Raw genomic sequence first — 23,503 nt, 5'->3', positions numbered from 1 at the left:
ACTCTGCTTATCCACATGCAAATAAAGACAAGAAACCTGACTGAATAACAGATTGACATAGGACAGCTCTGTTAACAGAAAATGTCCTATTATTCAGAACCTGTAATGCCACCAGTGTCTTTCCAGTTTTCCATTTGCTCCTATTCTTTGCCATCTTTCCCCTTTCATTGTGGGTGCCACCTTCTCATTAGTATCCCAGCAGGAAAGAGTCTTCACAGAGAAAGTTGCTGAAGCTGTCCTTGGTGGAAACCTGTTCCCCTGCTTGCATTTTCATGGCTGAAACCCATGGTTATATTTGCTGCCTACCCTTTATCACCTGGGCTTTCATGAAAGAAAAGGAATTTGAGGAGCAAGTGTAGTAAGAATCTAAAAAGACCAGAAAGTGTACTTAAGGACTGGATCTCCAGCAGAGCAGAGGTGTCTGGGAGAGTAGGTGCAGTCTTTATTCAGAAAGGGACCCAATTCAGAGGGCTTTTAAGTGCAGAGAAATCACACAGCTGATAATCATCAGACATGATTTTTCCATTGAACTGCCATTGTGGAGTCACATTTTAAGACACTAAACTTATTTTCCCCACTCCGTGAAAGTTCAAAATCAGGGCTATTGTGAGTATACCATACCTTTAAAGTTGGTAGGAGGGAGGGAATTTCCCCTCTTTCCTAAAGCAAAAGACGTTTTTACACATACAGATAGAATACATGGATAGGATCCTGGCATATGGCAGATGTTAAATTTGGCCTTAAGAGTAACACCTCACAAGAAAAAGAGAAGTGAGGGAAGCCTTGCTGTACAGTGTCTTCAGTGCAAACTTGCAAGTCAAATGCTATGGCTGACTATGGGGCAGAAATCTGAGTTAGTATTATTTTGGACTCATTTCTCCTGGACAATCAGGACTCTTGTACCCCTTGGGGCTTGGATGTAGAGAGGATGAGACAGTCTCTAGCATTTCCCTAGGATCCTTGATTGCTGGTATTGTGATGTAAGAGGGCGCTACTGAGCCATTCTTAGCAAGAATTTTTTCCCCGGACAAATTCTAGGATTTGAAGGCATAAGTGGCAGTGGAGATGGAGCCAGAGGTGCACAGATACAGTGATCTATACTTTATCTTTGTGAGTTATCTTTAAGACACCATTTATGGTTTTTTGCTTTGTTTTGTTTTTTGTTTTTGAGGAACTGTGGCTCTCCCATACCAGGAAGGGAATGTAGGTAACTTTTTCCATTATGGTGCCACTGGAAGGACTGATTGGGACAAATTTCATCACAAAGAACAAAAACTTTGCTAAATTAATTAAGAATACAGAAGGAGCTCATGGTACCATTTGTAGGAGGTTTAGCAAAGTTTTATACTGGCCGGCCCTGGAAACATGGAGCCTCAAGACTGAAGGACTTTCTGCAACTGTTTTTTCTCTTCTTCCCCATGGCCCAATACGACCTTAGTTTGCCCATATTCCCATAGAGATAATCCAATTCACTCTGTTCAATTTGGGGAGTGTTTCCAACATCTTCCCCTGGTCTAAACAGGACTGGCCAGGAAGGGACTCTTCTATGCCTAATCCCTAGCATGCTAATGAAAACATGGTGAGCACCCAATCAATATATGTTTATCGAATTAATGAATGAATGAGCCAAACAACCTTTAAATGAATTAGAGAAATATCACTGCAAAACCTCTTTACCCAAAATATCAGGGAAGCAACGATCTCATGGAAAACAAAAAGTGACTTGAATGAGGAATAGACACAAATGTTCACTGTACAAGGACCTCTGCTTTATATTCTGGATGGTGTCACAGGAGGAGGGAGGGAGGCACAACAGAAAAAAAATAGCTATATGTGCCCAAGGACATCAGGGATGGGCTTATTTCTCAGAGAGAGGAATATGGGACGCCAAGATCCCCAAATCTGCCTAATACACTGGCTTCATGTTTCAACCTTCTCAGAAGAATCATGTCTTAAAAGAAGATTTCCAGGAGAGGGACCACAAAAGATAAAGGTGTAAAGCTTTATGAGCGTCGAAAACATTTTGCACGGTTAGACTCCAAAACTCTCCATAGAGATGCCCCCTGATAAAGACTCCTTCTTTGACCAAATTTAAGTCAGGATCCTCTAGGCCCTCTTTGACTAAGCTTCAACTCTGGCCTGCCTCTAGCAAGAATTCTGTTAGGCCAGTTTAGCAATAATCCCTCACCCTTGGTATTACCTCTTGGTAATTTTCTGTCTACTGACCCTCTCACTTTCCTATAAATCTCTGGCTGTCCTTGCTGTATTTGGAGTTGAGTTCAGTCTTTCTCCCCTGTTGCAATAGTCTTGACCCCTATTGCAATAGCTTTGAATAAAGCCTTCCTTGTCATTTTTTAAAAAGTGTTGGAATGGGGTGTCCCTGGTGGCGCAGTGGTTGAGAGTCCACCTGCCGATGCAGGGGACACGGGTTCGTGCCCTGGTCCGGGAAGATCCCACATGCTGCGGAGTGGCTGGGCCTGTGAGCCATGGCCGCTGAGCCTGCACGAGGCCACAACGGTGAGAGGCCCGTGTACCGCAAAAAAAAAATAAAAGTGTTGGAATAATTTATCTTTTATACCCCTTTTTCCACTCACTAGCTATTCTTCCCCCGCTCCAGGCTACGTTCCCTGGTCTCTCTGGGGAAGAAGGAGAAATGTCTGCCACTTCCCGTAGCACCATCTAGAATATAAGATAGAGATCCTCACATCACTGAATTTTTGTGTTTATTCCTCATTCAAGTCAATTTTGGTTTTCTTTGAGACAATGTTTTTCTTCTCTGGTATTTCTGGTAAAGAGATTTGGCAATGATATTTCTCTAATTCACTTAAAGATTATTTGATTGATTCATTCATTCAACAAAAATATATTGAGGGCCCACCACTTGTTCATCTTTAGACCAGGTACTAGGTAAAGAATCCTTAAAACTCATAGTCACGTCTTTTGTTTTGTTTTCAATTTTTTTTTTTTTTTTTTTTGCGGTACGCGGGCCTCTCACTGTTGTGGCCTCTCCCGTTGTGGAGCACAGGCTCCAGATGCGCAGGCTCAGCGGCCATGGCTCACGGGCCCAGCCGCTCCACGGCATGTGGGATCTTCTCGGACTGGGGCACGAACCCGTGTTCCCTGCATCGGCAGGCGGACTCTCAACCACTGCGCCACCAGGGAAGCCCTGTTTTCAATTATTTTTTAACTGTTTTCTAAAACATAAAAGAATTCATTGGTAAAAATGGAATGCCCTCAAGCACGTACCATCTCACTCCCCTCTCCCAACTTCTAATCTCCCAGGGAGGTTCTTACAGATTTTTGTCCAAGCCCAATATAAAAACACAGGTTCAAGAGACCCAACCGGACCCAACTTGCCATTTACAATTGATATCTCATGGCTGTTCCATCTTCATTTCCTTCAACAAAAGTTTTAAAATAATTTTGATGTCAAGGGAGTCAACTCTCATATGCAGTGTCTAGAACACTGTACATGACCCACAAACATCTGCTGAATAAATAATCTTCCATACAAACGCCTTGGTTAATGCAAGATCACCTGTTGCTCCCATGGAAACTTCTATATGTACTTTGCCACCAACGACAGTTTCTTTATCTGATCTACTATCATATAATATTTTACCCTTGTATGTATACTGCCCACGTTATTTGGTTGCTCTAGTCTTATATGTATATATTGTCTCCCAAGTAGAATAAAAACTTCTTGAGAGTTCAATGGTAAAGCTCACATTATTAAAAGACAGCAACGTGCCAGTCTTTGGACGAGGTGCTGGGGATACGGTAACAGCTAGTATTTATGAGCACTTACTACCAGACACATACTTCATTAAGCACTTAAAGTAGAATTAACTCTTTGAATCTCCATTACAGCTATGAGGCAGGTACTACGTATTATTAGCAACACTTCACCTATGAAGAAACCGAGGCACAAAGAGGTTAAATAACTTGCCTAAGGCTGCACAGTCAGAGGTAGAGCCAGGTTTCTAGCCCATACAGTCCAAATCCAGACTCCATGCGGCTTCTGAGATCTCTGTTTTATGGTCTGGCTCATAACTCTCAGTTAATTAAATTGAATATATGGGAAGATAAAATTTTTCTACTATTCACTCAATCTTAAGAGAACTGTGTTGGAGAAAATAGGTTGGCAAGTTTGACATCTTTTTAGCTGGTGTGCGTGAAGAGATGCCTGCTGTTCTGGAAATAACTTCAGCATGACACTGTGTTTTGCCAGCCTTCCAGCTAACTTTAAATCATGTGGGTCACAACTAAAAATGCTCTGTCCTTTTTCTTGTTGGGATTTTGAAGTTACAGAGCTTACATAAGTAGATGTTGTTAAGACAAGGATGAGAGATGATTTGATTCGGGTATATTTGCTCAGGAAGAAAGTGCAATCGAGAATTAGCCCTGAAGGGAAGGACTTCTGATACCAGTCTTTCATTCTTCAGAGAATCCACTGTGCCTCTAAGCAAGTCATTTTACTTCTCTCTGTCTGTTTACCCTTTTCTAAAATGTGTGAGAGAATCCCTATGCCTCCTGGAAGCAGATAAAGATGCTAGCTTATTTAAGTATCAGAAGAAAACGGGACGAAAAATTCTATGATTACATGTTTTTGTTATACTAAACAACAGCAGATCCATAAAAAGTTTAAGTGCCTTGATGTGCGGGTAGCACACCCACAAAATTAAGCCCCATTATGGCAACATTTTGAAGGAAGGGCTGCTGAACTGCTTATACCCACCCACTCTGGGTCCCAGAAGTTTAACTGAAATAGGCTTTGAGAGTCTATTCTAGAGGAATCAATATAAAATACCATCAGGAGGGGCTTTAACTCTAGACTTCAGGAAGACAAAAGAAACGGTTCAGAATAATGTGAATACACACTATAAAAAGACTAGGACGTCATGATACATACATAACAAATGAGAAATTCTATGTCCATTAAATTCTGAGATAAATTACCAATTTGTCCTCACTTAGAAACTGATGACAACCCTTAACCAATGAGGTCAAAAGAAAAGTTTCATCCATTAAGTCTTCTTTATTCAGACTCTCCTGGTTTCCTGTGTATGTTTCTCACAATCTGTGCTGAGGTTGGTAGTACCTTTGTATTAATTTTCATTTCTTTTTGCAGATAACTCTCAGTCTCTGCAAATGTTTTGGCATAAAGTTCACTCTAAGTGTTCGTTATCAATTGACAGGTATTTTGACACTTTCCAATAGACTCCTCAAGATGCCTGTAGCCACAATCTGCTAAACCCAGACTGGTGTATCTGACCCACTCTGCTTTACATGCTCTCTACTGTGCTGTGTGATGAACAGACACATTGAGTCACCCAGATGGGGCGAAGCTGAAGAAGACAAATGCTTCTTTCAGCACCCTGAAAATCTCACTACCCAACATAGCCCCGAACCTGCAAACAAAAGCAAAACCAAGCACCTCTATATCTAATATCGTCATGCTTTAAGTCTTTATTGCCTTAACATCAAGTGCCGAGTGGCATCTTGACTTTCTTTTGGATAATGAAATACAAAACCTATCGTGTATGTGAGAAAGTGATGAAGTAAAGGGGGCAATGGGGAACTAACTTCAGGAAGTGAAAGAGAAAAGGTGTGTGCTGCATGTCATATCTGGTTTTGCATTAGGATGGTGGTGAGATGGCTTTCCTTTGTTCCTTCCTTCTGAGGAAGGTACATATTTTGTATGTGTCTCTAATGCAGGGAGTTAGATATCTTTGTTTACTTCTACCTCAGTCCAGGGGCTCTATCTTTTCACAGTTATCAGGAGTTATTTGGAATATGAGAGTAAGAGAATAATTCTACATTTGAAATTCTGTGGAATAAGAGGGATGGATTAATTAGGAAGAGACTCAAGTGCACTGACAACATAGCTTTCAGCCCAGGCTACACTATATTTCTAAGTCTACCAGGTATGCAACCATACTTTGTAAATGAGGAAGGGTTGTCTAAATGCAAGGTAGCTTTTTGTTGTAAGAAAAGTCTGGGTATTTGCACACCCTTTGGCACTTAAATATATTGGCAGCAGCCAATTAAGCTCAGCATAAACACAGAGCTAGAATAGGTTTTCTTCCGATCGGTGTGCACTTCAAGCCCCTTTCCCATTTGACTTGGACCATTCTTTCTAATCTACTTTTCAGTGGAGCTGAGATTCGTTTACCAGGCAGGCCCTCCTTGTGATCTTACCTGAGAAGACACACTTAAAGAACTGCGTACACGGTGACAAGGTTTGTGGGCAGATATTTGGACAATTAGTTCTGTGTTGCTTGTGATGTGGTGAGGACAAGACAGTCCTGGAATCTGGTCCAAGCTCTTTATCACAATTCATCATTGCATTCTTCCCACAGGAGGGAGGCCATCCATGCTGTCTTGGCAAAAGGTGTGTTCTTGATCCCACCTTCTTTTTCTTTTTTCTTCCTTTTTTGCAGTACGCGGGGCTCTCACTGTTGTGGCCTCTCCCGTTGCAGAGCACAGGCTCCGGACGCACAAGCTCAGCGGCCATGGCTCACGGGCCCAGCCGCTCCACGGTATGTGGGATCCTTCTGGACCGGGGCACGAACCCGTGTCCCCTGCATCGGCAGGCGGACTCTCAACCACTGCGCCACCAGGGAAGGCCCCCACCTTCTTTTTCAATATTCCACGGAACAATGAAGGGTCGCTTCAAGTAAATACTTAAGCAAGTGGGGTTGAAACTGGAGTTTTTCAATTTGATATGGCATTAGACATAGGAGGATTCCCTCACCTCTTTTCAGGCAACTGGTGTGTCATGAATGGCTCAAGGCTCCCCATTACTGACCGGAGGTGGAGAAACAGAGCCGTCTTCAGACTTGAATTTAGCTCTTCTGCTTGCCAGCTGTGTGAACATGGACAGGTTACTTAGACTTTTATAACTTCAGTTACCTTATCTACCAAACAGTGATAGTATGCACTTCAGAGGGTAGTGTGAGTATGGGCTTTACCTGCAGGTGTTCCTTCAGCAGAAGTTTCTTAAAAGTCCCAGCTTACTTTAAATCATTGTAAAAGTAATCTCTTTGAAGACTTCTAGCAGAGAGGTAGCACTGCTTGGTGATCAGCCCTCACTTTGGCCAGCAAGGTGCCAGACACCAATACATACAATGAAAAGATCCAAGAAAGAAGAGTGGATCGTATGCCCCAGAGAGGCTGCAATGCACAGGCTTGGAAGATGGCAGATGTACCGTGGCCCCCAGGAGCCCATGCCAATGATTCAGGTGTACGTGTGCACTTCACACGCTCCACCAAACATCCCCCAATGTCTGTGGCTCCAAGCCTATAACCCAGGGCCTGTACTCACCCATCTGGATTTCACCTGAGGTATGAGGATTTTATGAGTGCTATGGTCTGAACATTTGTGTCCCCCAAAATTCATATGTTGAAATTCTAACCTCCAAAGTGATGGCATTAGGAGGTGTGACCTTTGGGAGGTGCTTAGGTCATGAGGGTGGAGCCCTCACAAATGGGATTAGTGCCTTATAAAAGAGGATTCAGAGAGATCCTTGCCCCTTCCATCATGGGAGGACATGGTGAGAAGGCTACGAAGTCTATAAACCAGGAAGAAGGTTCTCACCAGACCGCAAGTCGGCTGGTGTCATGATCTTGGACTTCCCAGCCTTCAGAACTGTGAGAAATAAAGGTTGTTTATAAGCCACCCAGTTTATGTTATTTCTGTTATAGCATCCTGAACCAACTAAAACACTTCAATAAACCCAGCACATAGCGGGTGTTCAAGAAATCCTAGTCTCCTTCTCATCCCCTCCCTTGTTAAAATGCACTTGGCTATCCTGTTAATACAGTCATGCTACTTGCATGAATAAACATTGTTAGAGTGTAGTATTTGGTGGTTTTCCTTAGACCCAATATTTTACTTACCCAAAGTAGACACTTTTTATCCATTCTGTGTATGGACTTAAATAGTACATTAAACAAATAAGGAATAGTCATTTATCCTATACTTTATTGTAATGAAATTTTGTTTTAAATCAGTGAGTGAAATTATAGGCATATAAATGCTTTACACACAATAAAAATAAGTTAGACTTGCTACCAATAATTTCATCCTGAAAACCAAACATTTCACTTAGTCCTCATTGTGTGGCATGCTCATTTAGTGAAGCTGCTTGGAAGTTATTTTTAAACACAGCCACTTCAGTCATCATGTCTCACATACTGTCTAGAAGATGCAATGTTTCATTATCAAATGGAAACATTATGGACTGTGCCATATGAGTCATTAAAGAAACAGCAAGATATGTTTTCACTCCCAAACAATAAAGCTTGTTACTATTATTGATGATGTCCTTATAGAACCTCTTAACTGAGAAGCTCAAATGACATTCTAATTGAACTACATAAAATTCCAATAATGCAGATATTCTAAAAGATTTTAGTATCCACAGTCCATGCTTTCATTTATTTAACAAGCATTTATTGAGCATTTACTATGTGCTAGATACAGAGCTCAGCCCTGAAGACTCAGAAATGAATAAGGCCAAGACAAAGCCTTATGTGAATCAGTTGGTATGGAGACAAATTTAATTAGAAACTATTTTAAAGTCTGGTTTACTTTAACCTGCAGAGTAATCTCTGTACACTGAAGAACTTCCTATTTAGCATAATTAAAAACAGAACCTCTTGGGATGCAGATTTCAAAATAAAAAAGCAAAGATGATTTCTGAAAACCATGTCATTTGGAAGAAACTGAGAGATCATTAAAAAATCTTCCTATATTCTGTTTAAGGGTATTTTTGGTTTAAGGTATGAGTGAGAGAAACTTGGAGCACATCTCAAATTGGATTTTTTTTTTTTTTTGGTTATCTTAAAAGCTTTGAAGAAAACTGTGCTTTAGAAAACAAAGACCAGAATGAGGTTTATATTTGGACCAGTGATTCACACTATATATGTTTGTCATTTTTCCATCAATTTCAGATAAGAAAAAAGGGAATATTGATATAGTCACATACCTAAAAAGACTATTAATCTATTTTTTCTGATAAGTGTGAAAGTACTTAGGTTCTTATTGTTAGAGAAAGAATTTCTTTAAAATTTTTGATTCCATGTAGCTCTGAAACCCCAAAGTACTAGAAATATATATACATATAAATGTGTGTGTGCAGGTGAATTTCCCAAGGACTTTCAGATTTTATCATTAAAACACAATTCATACCACTATCAAAGATTGCTCTATGAATCTGTAAGCCCAAATTAAGGAAACGTTGAAACAATAATCAATAAAATCAATACATATTTTTTAATAAATTTTCTATTGTTTTCCAATTGTGTACTTTAAAATGTTCCTGTGACATGTGCACAACACTTCAAAATGTTAATTAATTTATTTTAAAGTAATATATCTTACTTTATAATACTTACTGTATTAGAGTTCTAATTTGTAATGAAAAGATGATAAATGAATAGAAAATTACATTCCATAATGTGTCCTCAATGTTAACCACACCTTTGGGAAACCCAACAACATGGATCTTGAGAACAAAGCCGAGGCATTATTGTCTATGCAATGGACATTTACCCGAAGTTCAGACTTAGTACCAGGGAGAAAATGAAACTTCTTGTAGCCATCTCAATCAACAGAAATATTTTATATAGTCACTTACCATTTAATGAAGGTCTACTATGTACAGGCATTGCCCTGGGTGCTGGAGATTCAACAATAACTAACACACACTCTCCTCCAGGAGTTCATTGTTTGTCAGTGAAGACACTCAAAGCACAATATGACAGAGACCAATGGAATTTTTTGTGAGACTGTACCATCACTTCCCTATCCAGACAGGGAGCATTGGGACATTCTCTTCCTGGAATGCCCATTCCTTCCTTTTCTGAACTAGCTAATGCCAATCATGCTTCAGATATCAGTTTAAACAATACTTTTCCAGAGACACTTTCTCTGAGACCCTGCAGCCAAGGGTAGGTCCATCTGTTTTACACTTCCATAGCACCCTGTACTTTCTTTCTTTCTTCTTCCTTTTTGAAATTCACAGCACCTTATGATTATTTGTTTGATGCCTGTCTTTCTGCTAGCATATCTGCTCCACAAAGATAGAGCTTATGTGTCTTCTGTTCACAGCTGTCCCCCACATCTAGAACAGAGATTTCCATATCATATGCCCTTGGAAGAGAGCATCAGAGGAAAGCTGAGCAATTGTACACTTTCTGAATCATGTGAACTCACCCATTTTTATCAGACTCCAGGACTTCACCCTCAGCCTGCTGTCTGATCTCTGTCTGTTAGCTTTTCGCTACCTAAAAACTGATCCTAGGCTGCTTGCCTGTAGGAGCCATCCAAACGGTTCTCTTCACTTCTAAGAAGCACTCAGAATGTAAACTATTCTTCCCAGTTTGGACCCAAGCTACTCCCAAGTCTCTCTTTAGAACGGTTGACTTCCCTGTTGTTACCCCATGTTTGCATCACATGATCCCCTAGAGGCCTAGGTTGAGTTCCAGTTGAATATTTCTAGTCAAAATTGATGGGTTTGTCAAGTTACAGTGCAGACAACAAGCCTGGCAAGCATAGATCACAAAGAAACATTGCACATCGAAGGCTTTGTGTATGAAATTTGGTATCTTTTAAAATTTAGGTTTAAATATTAATGAAATTTGTATTTGTACAAATTAGATGAGAAAACAGGGTGAGAAAAGTGCTTCTTAGATTCTCACGAGACAAATCAAGCAAGAATGTGTGCTTCCTTCCACAACAGAACATGTTTTGAAATTCCCCCTTCATACATATTTAAATTTGAAGTCTAGCAGCAGTTATTTCTTTACAAGGATGACCAGATTTATACAAAAAAAAGAAACAAAATACATTGGCAATCCAACCAATTTCTTGGTCCACTGGAAAATTACCAAAACATCACAATTTCACCAAAATGGCACAACCAGGACAATGTATGTAGGAACTGCACACATAAGCTCTATAATGATATATTTGCATAAAGGGATATATATTAAAACATGATTTGTAATATAAATTCCTTTTATTTACTCTTATTTATTTATTTATTTATTTTTTTTGCGGTATGCAGGCCTCTCACTGTTGTGGCCTCTCCCGTTGCGGAGCACAGGCTCCGGACGCGCAGGCTCAGCGGCCATGGCTCACGGGCCCAGCCGCTCCACGGCATGTGGGATCCTCCCGGACAAGGGCACGAACCCGTGACCCCTGCATTGGCAGGCGGACTCTCAACCACTGCGCCATCAGGGAAGCCCCTACTCTTATTTATTTTTGAAAGTATCTACAGGGTATACATTTCAAGTTATTTATAATAACCCCTGCCCTTAAAGAGTTAAATGAGATTTTGCCTGAGGAAAAATTTTACTGCTAACTCCTTATTTACAGTTAGATTTAGGTCAATATTGCTCAAAGAGCAAAGCTAATTAATGGGGAAGTTAGATTGGTTCTTAAGATACTTCCTATTCTAGTCCTTACTTGAAAGTAAAGATACAATTTAATATCCAAAATAAGTGAATTAGCTTGAATCCTACAGCTTCTTAAAATAAGTTATCTTGTCACCTTTCTTTGAAATCATGAAATACTAAAAATTCAAAAGGAAAGGTTAAAGAGTTGTGATACATTTGTTTTCAAATATCAAATGAGGACACAATTATTCTCACCTCAACTCCGTAAGAAAACAAAGAGCATGCATGCTTACCATGAGACAGTGAAAAAGAAAAGACATCTTCCCAAGAGTGACTAAAATACTAGAAAAGATTATCAAAGAAGACCCAGAAATCACTTTTGTTATTTTTTAACATCATCATATCCTTTCTTCAGAATACAAATGTTGTACAGCTATATAAAATGCAAACATTATGGAACTAATACAAAAAGTGAATATCACTCCCAAAGGTAACTCTCTGAAAAGTTAGGTGCTCTTCTCTAATTTATTATTATTTTTAAATGAGATTATATTACATAATTGCTCTGCAACTTGATTTTTATACTTATCAATTATCTTAATCATCTTTTCATATCATCAATATTATTTTCTCTCTCTTTTATTCTATTCTTTCCTTTTTTAATGGCTGCATATAAGTAATCCATTAAAAGAATTTTCTCATATTTTTAACAATTTTCATAGAGATAAACTTTTCTGTTATTTCCATCTTGAGGTTAGTACAAAAAATACTGCAACGAATATTCTATTATGTATTTATATGTAAAATGTGGAAGCATTTCTGTAGGAAAAAATTTCTAGAAAGGTTGATTCTTTTAAAAATTAATAGATACTCAATATTGTTTTCTGAAAGTTTGTGCCTGTTTCTACATACCCTTACAAGTATGGGTACCATCAGTTTTTAAGTATTTTTAAGTATTCTGCAAATTTGATAAGACCAACATTCTCTTATTTTTGGTTTCATTTGTATTTCTTTGAATGCTGAGTAATTTGCACCGAAACCACTTATTCTTTTTCTGTTACAGTATCCCATCCCTCCCTTATCCACAGGGGACACTTTCTAAGACCCCCCCCCCCCCCCGCCCAACCAGTGGATGACTGAAACTGCAGATGTTACTGAATCCTATATACACTATGTTTCTTTTCCACACATACACACCTATGATAAAGGTTAATTTATAAATTAGGCACAGTAAGAGATTAACAATACTAACTAATAATAAAATAGAACAATTATAGAGCAATTATGTGAATGTGGTGTCTCCCTCTCTCTCTCTTTCTCTCTCTCTCTCTCAAAACACATCGTTGTACTGTACTCACTTTTCTTATTTCTTGTGATGAGGTGCAATTCACATGCCAGGCAGGACACAGCAGGATGGTGCATGATCCCATCTCACTACTCAGAATTTAAAACTTATGAAAAAAAAAAAAAAACAAAAAAACAAAAAAAAAACTTATGAATTGTTTCTTTCTGGAATTTTCCACTTAATATTTTCAGACTGCAGTTGAATGTGAGTAACTGAAACTGGAAAGTGACACCACAAATAAGGGGAAACTACCGCATTTTTTCCTTTCTTTTCTTTTGGTTTGTTTGTCTTTTTCTTATTGATTTTTAGGAGCTCTTTATATACCATGGACAAAACACTTCTTCCATTAAATATTTTGTTCTTATTTTCTAACAGTATTAATTATATTTAACTTGGTTAAACTGAACCACTTAAGGTTTACTGGTTCGAAGTCAGTGGGACAAGAGAGCTTGTATTCATAATTTTTTTCCTTTTTGGCTACTGATAGATATATCCATGCCTTCTAAGTCTGAGAGTAAATAAATAGATTTTCAGACATGAACTCTCCCTAAAAATACTTACCACTAACTAACTCATTTTTAGGAAGCTACCAAAAATGTTCCACAAACTCTCTCACGTGTGTCTCTTCCTATAAGGGCATTAATCGCACCATGAGTGCCCCACCCTCATGACCTAATTACCTCTCAAAGGCACCATCTCAAATACCATCATGTTGGGGGTTAAGGTTTCAACATGTGAATTTTGCAGGCACACAAACATACAATCCATAACACTGAGCTTTTCAAAGGTTTTTATTGTTCTTTTCATTTTCTTCTTTATTTTTTATTTTCTACTACCTGGGTTGAAATCTCAGCTTCATTATTTACTAACTATGCAACTTCAGAAAAAATTTTTACCTCTTTATGCTCTCATTTTGCCATTTCTTCACCTGGAAAATGGAGGTTATTCTATTTCCCTCATAGGATTGTGATTAGAATTAAATGTCTGTAATGTTATTAGCAGAGGTCTGTATTGCTATAGATGTAAATATATAGATAATATACTAGTAAACAGAGTCAAGTAATATAGCAAACAAATAATTCACTACAAACAAGTAGGGTTTATTTCCTGATGTAAGCAGACTTCATTACTAGAAACTTAGGTCTATAATGTGAATACCGTCACCATTACTTGGAGATAATAATAGTACATACCTAATAGAGTTGGTATAAGGATTAAATGAAAAATTTTTATTGAAGTATAGTTGATTTACAATATTGTGTTAGTTTCAGGTGTACAGCAAAGTGATCCAGTTACATATATATCTATTTTTTCAGATTATTTTCCATTATAGAGTCTTACAAAATATTGAGTGTACTTCCCTGTCCTTTACAGTTAATCCTTGTTTCTCATCTATTTTTTGTATATAAGTTTGTATTTATTAGTCCCATACTCCTAATTTATCTCCCCACCCTTTCCCCTTTGGTAACCATAAATGAAATATTTTATGTAATGCTTAGCTCAGTAGCTGGTAAGTATTAACTTTGAATATATTTTGGCCATTTTTATTCTTAACATTATTATTATAGATTATAGGTAAGATAGTATATGATCATCCAGAGAAATTTTGATATTTTGATAAATCTAACAACTCTTCTTGATTTAAATATATGAATCCTTATAGGTAAGGTGTTGAAAGAAATTTCTTTAATAAGAGAAAGAATAGCTGTGTAAAGATAGCTGGCAAATATCATATCCAACAATGAAACATTAGCAGAATTATCATTAATCGCATCACCAAGGATACTTTCTATCATAGCTATAATTTAACATAATTCTAGGAATTGTAGCTAATGCAGTAAGTCAAGAAAAGTATGAGACACAAATACCTAAAACGAGTGAAATAATTTATTATTTACTTATGATACATATTTCTACCCAGAAAACCCCAGAGAGTCAACTTGTAAGCAAATTTAAGAAGGTGGCTGCTGACAAAATAAATAGACAAATTAATAGCTTTTCTTCTCTACCAGCAATAACCAGTTAGAAATCAGAATAGAATAAGAGTTCTTATCCACAGAGCAAGGAAAAACCCTAGCAATGAACTGAACAAGTGATGTGCACAGCCTATGTGAAACAAAGAATAGGATGCCACTGAGATTCTAAAAATATGTTTAAATAAAGAAGAAAATGCTATCTGCTTGGATGGATATAATGTTCTTTATGAAGATATTAATTTTATACAAATAAATCAATAACTTCAATGAAATTCTAGAGAACTTCTGAAGAAATTATATACCAAATAAAATCATAATTAAAAGATATTATATTACATGGGGAAATTTTCTCAATACAATGTGAAGTGAGGGAAGTAGAATAGAAAACTATATGCACTATATGTATTGCTGCTGTAAAGCTGACCTTGAATGACATAGGTTTGAATTGCATGGGTCCACTTATATGCTGATTTTTTTAAACAGTAAATACTACAGTTCTATACAACCCGTAGTTGGTTGAATCCATGGATGTGGAACCATGCATGTGAAGGGCCGACTGTAAGTTATACCTGGATTTTCAACTCATTGGAGGGTCAGCGTCCCTAACTCCCCCATTGTTCAAGGATCAACTGTAGTTTTATTTATAAAAATAAATAAAATATTAATTTAATTAAATTATTTAAATAAATATATTTTTATTATTAAATTACATTTTTTAATTAAAATTAAATTTAATTATACATTTAAAATACAGGAGCGATACATATAAAATATCTAAAAACATACTGCAAAATTTTAACACTGGGATGGGAGGGTGAGGACAGGGATGACTGGCAATATTTTCCTGTATTTTTTCCATTTTACACAGTGAGAATGTATTACTTTCTGTATTTTTATAAAAGGTATATACTACAGAAGTAAAATCTAATAAAATGAATTTATCAGTGTGAACTAAGTTGATGGTGCCATTTGTTTTCTGTCATTCACACTTGGGCCCTGCAAAAACATCATTATCCGCACTGTTTTTGTGCAATGGATAATATATTTAATAATTAACTCTCCACAGTATGTGGAAATTATGCTTCAGTACTAAGTTTTATTTCACATAATAGATTTCAGTAATGTGTTTCAGCACACAGTATAATTAGTTAATGGGGTTATAGTCATAAAGACTTGGTCCAACATAGAATTATGTTCCCTTTAAGACCTCTTCCTCCTGAAATTATGCACTCTGCTGTGCCTGGATCACACATATAAACACACACTTAATTTTTCATTTAGATGATCATAATTTGTGGCTTTCAGAGAGTGCTTTCTATTTTAATTTCTATTTTTACCTTGTGGTGGAAAAATGTCAATAGATTGAAAATCAGGTGAGGTTTAGAAATATTAGGAAAATTTACTAATAAACCTCATTAATACATCATTAAATATTGTGTGTTTGGAGTGAAGTAAAAGAGAAAAGTTCTTGTCTAGAAAAAAATATAATACATTAATTTTTTAAAATGCACTTTTAGGGCTTCCCTGGTAGCACAGTGGTTGAGAATCCGCCTGCCAATGCAGGGGACAAGGGTTCTATCCCTGGTCCAGGAAGTTCCCACATGCCGTGGAGCAACTAAGCCCATGTGCTACAACTAAAAGCCTGTGCTCTAAAGCCTGTGAGCCACAACTACTGAGCCCACGTACTGCAACTACTGAAGCCCGTGAGCCTAGAGCCCGTGTTCTGCAGCAAGAGAAGCCACCGCAGTAAGAAGACTGCGCACCTCAACAAAGAGTAGCCCCTGCTCGCTGCAACTAGAGAAAGCCCGCACGCAGCAGCGAAGACCCAACGTAGCCAAAAATAAATAAATAAAATTAATAAAAAAATTTTTTAAATGAGAAAGAATATATTAAAAAATAATAAAATAGGGCTTCCCTGGTGGCGCAGTGGTTGAGAGTCCGCCTGCTGATGCAGGGGATACGGGATCTTGCCCCGGTCTGGGAAGATCCCACATGCCGCGGAGCGGCTGGGCCCGTGAGCCATGGCCACTGAGCCTGCGCGTGCGGAGCCTGTGCTCCGCAAGGGGAGAGGCCACAACAGTGAGAGGCCCTCGTACCGCAAAAAAAATAAATAAATAAAATAATAATAATAATAATAATAAAATAAAATACACTTTTACACATTCTAACGTAAAACATTTTATTCATATAAATGTTATTTTATATAATAGTATTTTTATAGAGGATTCATAAAAAATTTTTCAACAGGCCAAAAAAAAAAAAAGCTAATTACTATTATTTCAGTGAATGTTTTCTTTTGTAATACAAGGCATTAAGAGGCCGTCTCCTGGTAGAAAAATGAATATGAACTCTTGTTGGTCATTGATACAAAAACTGTCTTTATAAGTTGATGTAATAGAATGCTCAAATTTGGAAGTCAGGTAGACCATATCAAAATAAGCTTATTTCTCTCTTAGTACTTCGTGTTACACTTTCATACATACTATTGTAAGTATTTCATAATAGTTTGTTAAGTTTGACATTATTATTGTAATGGTTTTATCAGTATGATATAGGTCGATGATGACATTTGTTTTCTGTCATTCACATTTGGGCCCGGAAACATGTCATTATCAACACTGTTACAGAAAAAAAAACTTTAATGCAAAGCTATTAATTTGCCAAATAACAAAGAAAATCGTAGAATTGAGGACAAATGCTCTGCTAATTAAAATGTACAGTACTTTTATTCTTCATAGTATAATATATGACTGTCCATAATATTTCTTCTGAAATTATCAATACTTAGTTATATTACATTTTGATGCATTTCCATTCACCAAACTCAAATGTCATGTAATTTACATGGAAGGGGAAAGTTTGTCTTTCTCCTTTGCAAGTGAGAAAGATACCCAGTCTTCTGAAAACTGGGCATTACATTTAGTCCCTTCCCTTGCAATTCACATTCAAGCCTTTGGTGTAAGTCCTGTCAATTCTGCTTTAAAGTTATTGCACATCAATTATTTCTCTCCATCTCCATTGACCCCACTCCAAGTCAAACCCAAATCCCTCCACCTGGACCACTACAGCATCTCCTAACTGATCTTTCCCCTCCACTTTTTTTTTTGTTTGTTTTAGCTTACAAACAACAGAAATTCATTTCTTACGGTTTTAGAGGCTGGAAATCCAAGATCAAGGCACCAGCAGATTCAGTGTCTGGTGAGAACCCTTTTCCTGGTTCATATATGTTCATCTTCTTGCTGTAACCTCACATGGTGGAAGAGATCTCCCTTGACATTCAGGACATTCTCTGCAAAGTAGAGTAATCATGTCAAGCTTAAATTCATTTGTACCATTCCCCCACACCTGCAAAAGACCACAATAGCTTCCTAGTGCTCTTAGAATAAAATAATCACATCCTAATTCTTTACCCTGTTTGCAGGGCTCTGCATGCATGGATGACACTTGAACTAGCTCTTCAACCTCCACTTGTGCCATAAATACCTCACTCTCCACTCTGGCCACATGATCTTCTGCTGGCACTCTCTGGAGAGAGCTCTTAGCTGTCTCCAGACAATTTTACTAGATTCTTCTTCTATCTGGGTTATTCTTCAAATGACCAACTTCTTATCCAAGTCTCATCTTAAATGCTACTTACTTAAAGAGTATTTCCTTAAGCATTAAATCTAAGTAGGGCCCTGTCTTTTTAATATGATAGTATACTTCATTTGAATTTAATTTGATGACTGCACTATATTTACATAATTTTAAAAGTCAATTATTTTTACAGGGCTCAAAACAAAAGCTATTTTTCTCTATCTCATGTCTTACCTCCCTTCAATTTCCTCTTCAGAGAAGCAGACATTTAAAACTCATTCAGTAGCTTCTCCTGCTGTTTTCCTACATATATTTTTTTGTTTTATTATATAAATTTCAGGCATACAGCATTATAATTTGACTTCTGTAAACACTACAGAATGATCACCACCAAAAGTCTACTTATCATCCATCACCATACAGTTGACTGCCTTCACCCATTTTGCGCATCCCCAACCCACTTCCTGTCTGGTAACTGCTAATCTGATCTCTGTATCTATGAGTTTGTTTTCATTTAATTTTGTTTGTTTGCTTTTTTTTTAAGATTTCACATATGATTAATATTATGCAGTACTTGTCTTCTCCATCTGACTTATTTTACTTATAACACCTTCAAGGTCCATCCATGTTGTCACAAGTGTCAAGATTTTATTCTTTGTTACAGCTGAGTAGTATTCCATTGTGTGTATATATATCACATCTTCTTTATCCATTCATTCACTGATGAACACTTAGGTTGTTTCCATATTGTAGCTATTGTAACTAATACTGCAATTAACATAAGGGTGCATATATCTTTTTGAATTAGTGTTTTCATGTTTTTTGGAATAAATATCTAGAAGTAGAATAGCTGGGTAATATGGTAATTCTATTTTTAATTTTTTGCAGAATCTCCATACTGTTTTCCCTAGTGACTATACCAATATACAGTCCCATCAATCGTGTATGAGGTTTACCTTTTCTCTACATCCTCTCCAACATTTGTTATTTCTTGTCTTTTTGATAATAGGCATTCTAACAAGTGTGACATTATATCTCAGTGTGATTTTGTTTACATTTCCTTAATAACTAGTGATGTTAAACATATTTTCATGTGCCTGTTGGCCATCTACGTGTTTTCTTTAGAAAATGTCTATTCAGATCCACCACCCATTTTCTAGTCAGGTTGTTTTTGTTGTTGTTGTTCAGTTCTATGAGTTATTTATATTTGGATATTAACCCCTTATCAAATATATGACTTGCAATTATCTTCTCCCATTAAGTAGGTTGCCTTTTCATTTTGATGATGGTTTCTGTTGCTATGAAGAAGTTTTTAGTCTGATGTAGCCCCAGTTTTTCATTTTTACTTTTGTTTTCCTTGCCTTTGGAGTAAGATCCACAAAAACATCACTAAGACTGATGTCAGTGATGTTACCACCTATGTTTTCTTCTAGGAATTTTATGGTTTCATGTCTTACATTCAAGTCTTTAATCCATTTTGAGTTAATTTTTTGTATGGTGTAAGACAGTGGTCTAGTTTCATTATTTTGCATGTGGCTGTCAAGTTTTCCCAACTTATTGAAGAGACTGTCCTTCCTCTGTTGTATGTTCTTTGCTCCTTTGTTGTAAATTAATTGTTGATATGTGTGGGGGTTTATTTCTGGACTCTCAATTCTGTTCCATCGATCTGTCTTTTTTTGTGCCAGTACCATACTGTTTTGATTATGATAGCTTTGTATTATAGTTTGAAATCAGGGAGCATGATAATTCCAGTTTTCTTCTTCTTTCTCAAGATTATTTTGGCTATTTGGGATCTTCCATGGTTCCATAAAAATTTTAGAAATATTTGTTCTAGTTCTGTGAAATATGCCATTGAAATTTTGATAGGGATTGCATGGAATCTATAGATTGCTTTGGGTAGTATGGACATTTTAGCAATATTAATTCTTCCAATCCATGAATATGAAATATCTTTTCATTTGTTTTTGTTTTCTTCAATTTTTTTCATCAGTTTCTTATAGGTTTCAGTGTACAGGTCTTTCACCTCTTCTGTTAAATTTATTCCCAGGTATTTTGTCCTTTTTGATGCAATTGTAAATGGGATTGTTCTCTTAATTTCTCTTTCTGATGGTTCACTATTGGTGTAGAGAAATGTCACAGATTTCTTTATACTGATTTTGTATCCTACAACTTTACTGAATTCTAAATTACTAATTACTGTTATTTGTTCTACCAGTTTTGGTGTGGAGTCTTTAGGGTTTTCTATATATAGTATTATGTCATCTGCAAATAGCAACAATTTTACTCCTTCTTTTCCAATTTGAATTCCATTTATTTCTTTTTCCTGTATGATTGCTATGGCTAGGACTTCCAATACTATGTTAAATGAAAATGGAAAAAGTGAGCATCCTTGTCTTGTTTCTGATCTCAGAGGAAAAGCTTTCAGCTTTTTACCAGTAAGTATGATGCTAGTTGTGGATTTGTCATATATAGCCTTTATTACATTGAGGTCCATTCCTTCTACACACGCTTTGTTGAGAGCTTTTATCATAAATGGATGTTGAATTTTGCCAAATGCATTTCCTGCATCAGCTGAGATAATTGTATGGTTTTTATCCTTCATTTTGTTAATGTGATGTATCATGTTGATTGATTTGCAGATGTTGAACCACACTTACATCCTTGGAAAAAATTCCACTTGATCATAATGTATGATTTTCTTTAATGTATTGTTGGAATTGGTTTGCTAATATTTTGTTGTGAATTTTTCATCTATATTCACCAAGGATTTTGACCTCTAATTTTCTTTTTTTGTGGTATACTTGTCTGGTTTGTTGGACAGGAAATGCATGTTTTGGTATCAGTGTAATGCTGGCTTTGTAAAATGTGTTTGGAAGGTTTCCCTACTCTTCAATTTTGGGGATGATTTTGAAAAGGATACATACTGAATGTCTTTGAATGTTTTGTAGAATTCACCAGTGAAGCTGTCTGGTCCAGGGCTTTTGTTCATTTGGAGATTTTTTAATGCTGCTTTAATTTCCTTACCAGTAGTCAGTCTATTCAAAATTTCTATCTATTCATGATTCAGTCTTGGATGTTTGTATGTTTCTAGAAATTTATCCATTTTTCTCTAGGTTGTCCAACTTGTTGGCATATAATTTTATGTACTAGCCTCTTATGATCTTTGTATTTCTATAATATAAATAGTAACTTCTTTTCATTTCTGATTTTATTTACTTGATTTTATTTACTTGAGTCTTCTCCCTTTTTTTCTTGGTTAGTCTACTTAAAGGTTTGTCAATTTTGTATATCTTTTCAAAGAACTAGCTCTTAGTTTCATTGATTTTTTTCTATGTTTTTTTTGTTGTTGTTAGTATCTATTTCATTTATTTCCACTGTAATCCTTATTATTTCCATCCTTCTACTAATTTGGGGATTCATTTGCTCTTTTTTGTAGTTCCTTTCGGTATAAAGTTAGACTGTTTATCTTGGTTTTCTCTTACTTTTTGAGGAAGGACTGTATTACTATGAACTTCCCTCTTAGAACCAGTTTTGCTATATCCCATAGATTTTTGTATGTTGTATTTCTGTTTTCACTTGTCTCTAAATATTTTTTGATTTCTCCTTGATTTCTTTGATGAACCATTAGTTGTTCAGTAGCATGTCGTTTAATCTCCACGTTTTTGTGGCTTTCCCTATTCTTTTCTAGTGATTGAGTTCTAGTTTCATATCATTGTGATTGGGGAAGATGCTTGATAGTATTTCAATCTTCTTTAATTTACTGAGATTTGTTTTGTGACCTAACATGTTATCTCTCTGGGAGAATATTCCATCTGCACTTGAGAAGAATATGTATTCTGCTACTTTTGGAAGGAATGTTCTGTACATATTCTAAAGTCCATCTGGCCTAACGTGTTGTTTAAGTCTAAAGTTTCCTTATAGGTTTTCTGTCTGGATGATCTATCCATTCATGAAAGTGGGATGTTAGACAATTACTATTATTGTATTGCATTAAATTTCTCCCTTTAAGTCTGTTAATATTTGCTTTATATATCTTGATGCTCTTCCCATTCTTTTATTCTTTACCAAAACACCCTATGGATTTATTTCTCAAACACAACACAATCAGTAATACTGTTATGCATTTGTTTGCTCATTTGTTATCTCTCCTTCACCACTAGAATGTAGGCTCAGCAAGAGCAGGACCCTTATATGTCTCATTCATCATTGTATACCCTGTTCCTGGCACAGTTCTTGGAGCATGGTGGGCTCTCAATAAAAATTGAGTGAATGTATAGTTTTTGCATGATAAACACATTAAGGCTGTATAAAAATTTAGACACTCACTCTTTCAAATATTTCTAACTTCTCATGTAAATTTCAGTAATACAAAAAGCAAATTATGAGCCATAAGACAGGCTAGTATTCCATTATTCTCTAAGACCAGACTTTTGAAAATTGGCTTATGAAATATTCAAAGGAAAGCAAAATTTTATTCAATCTAATTCAGAAAGAAATCTGACTTTAGTTTAATTGCTGTAATTGTAGTGAATGTCACTTTAAAATATATCTTGGTAAATGGATATTGTTAACAATAATATAATGTTTTCTTTTGCTAATTAGTTTCTTGAAGCCTGTGTTTAGGAAATCTTTTCATTTTCTAATTAGTTTTCTTTTTTTGTTTGTTGTTGGATTTTTTTTCCTGAATAGTTAATTACATTTCACAGTACTTAGGGTAGACAATTCACAATCTCTTTTATCCGACTCTAGGTTTAACTTTTCATTTGGAGTTTTGTCATCCTATGCTGACTTCTGCTTTGGGTTGCTTCAAACGATGATTTAAAAAGAAAAATCTAGGTAGCACACTATGTAAACTCTAATCAAGAAAATATACCACGTTGCAAGTTAAATAAATACTTTAGTCTCAGACATGGGCATTTATCCTGCTCCTACTGTATGGATGATTCTAGCAAAAAGTAAAAATAATACAAGTGGTTGTAGGAAAATAACATGTGTTATATCCTGCTATTTTTTAATAGGCATCTTCAAAGAGATAACCCCCTAAGAAGAGCTTATCTAATCTGAACTAAAAACATAAAGAGATTTCTTATAAATGGACTGACTTGCCTTGAAGTTGACATGTCAGGATTAATTATTAAAATAACATTTTATTTATGGAATTTTGTAAGTTAAATTACTCCAAAGCATGTAGAAAGAAAAA

At 36.4% G+C, this 23,503-nt stretch overlaps 1 long non-coding RNA gene across 10 annotated transcripts in view; it reads right to left on the bottom strand.

Annotated features, from left to right (window-relative positions):
- Window positions 1–23,503, bottom strand: part of LOC307193759 — a 681,048-nt gene that overhangs the window by 25,669 nt on the left and 631,876 nt on the right. For all 10 annotated transcript variants that reach the window (XR_013830398.1, XR_013830399.1, XR_013830400.1 and 7 more), the window contains 3 exons: window positions 17,874–18,016; window positions 12,765–12,857; window positions 6,758–6,868 (listed from right to left, as the gene is read on the bottom strand). This is a non-coding gene — a long non-coding RNA (uncharacterized lncRNA). The remainder of the gene's footprint in view (window positions 1–6,757; window positions 6,869–12,764; window positions 12,858–17,873; window positions 18,017–23,503) is intronic.

Source organism: Stenella coeruleoalba, assembly GCF_951394435.1.
Source record: "Stenella coeruleoalba genome assembly, chromosome: 11".
NCBI lineage: Eukaryota > Metazoa > Chordata > Mammalia > Artiodactyla > Delphinidae > Stenella > Stenella coeruleoalba.
This window is presented reverse-complemented; position numbering and strand designations above follow the sequence as displayed.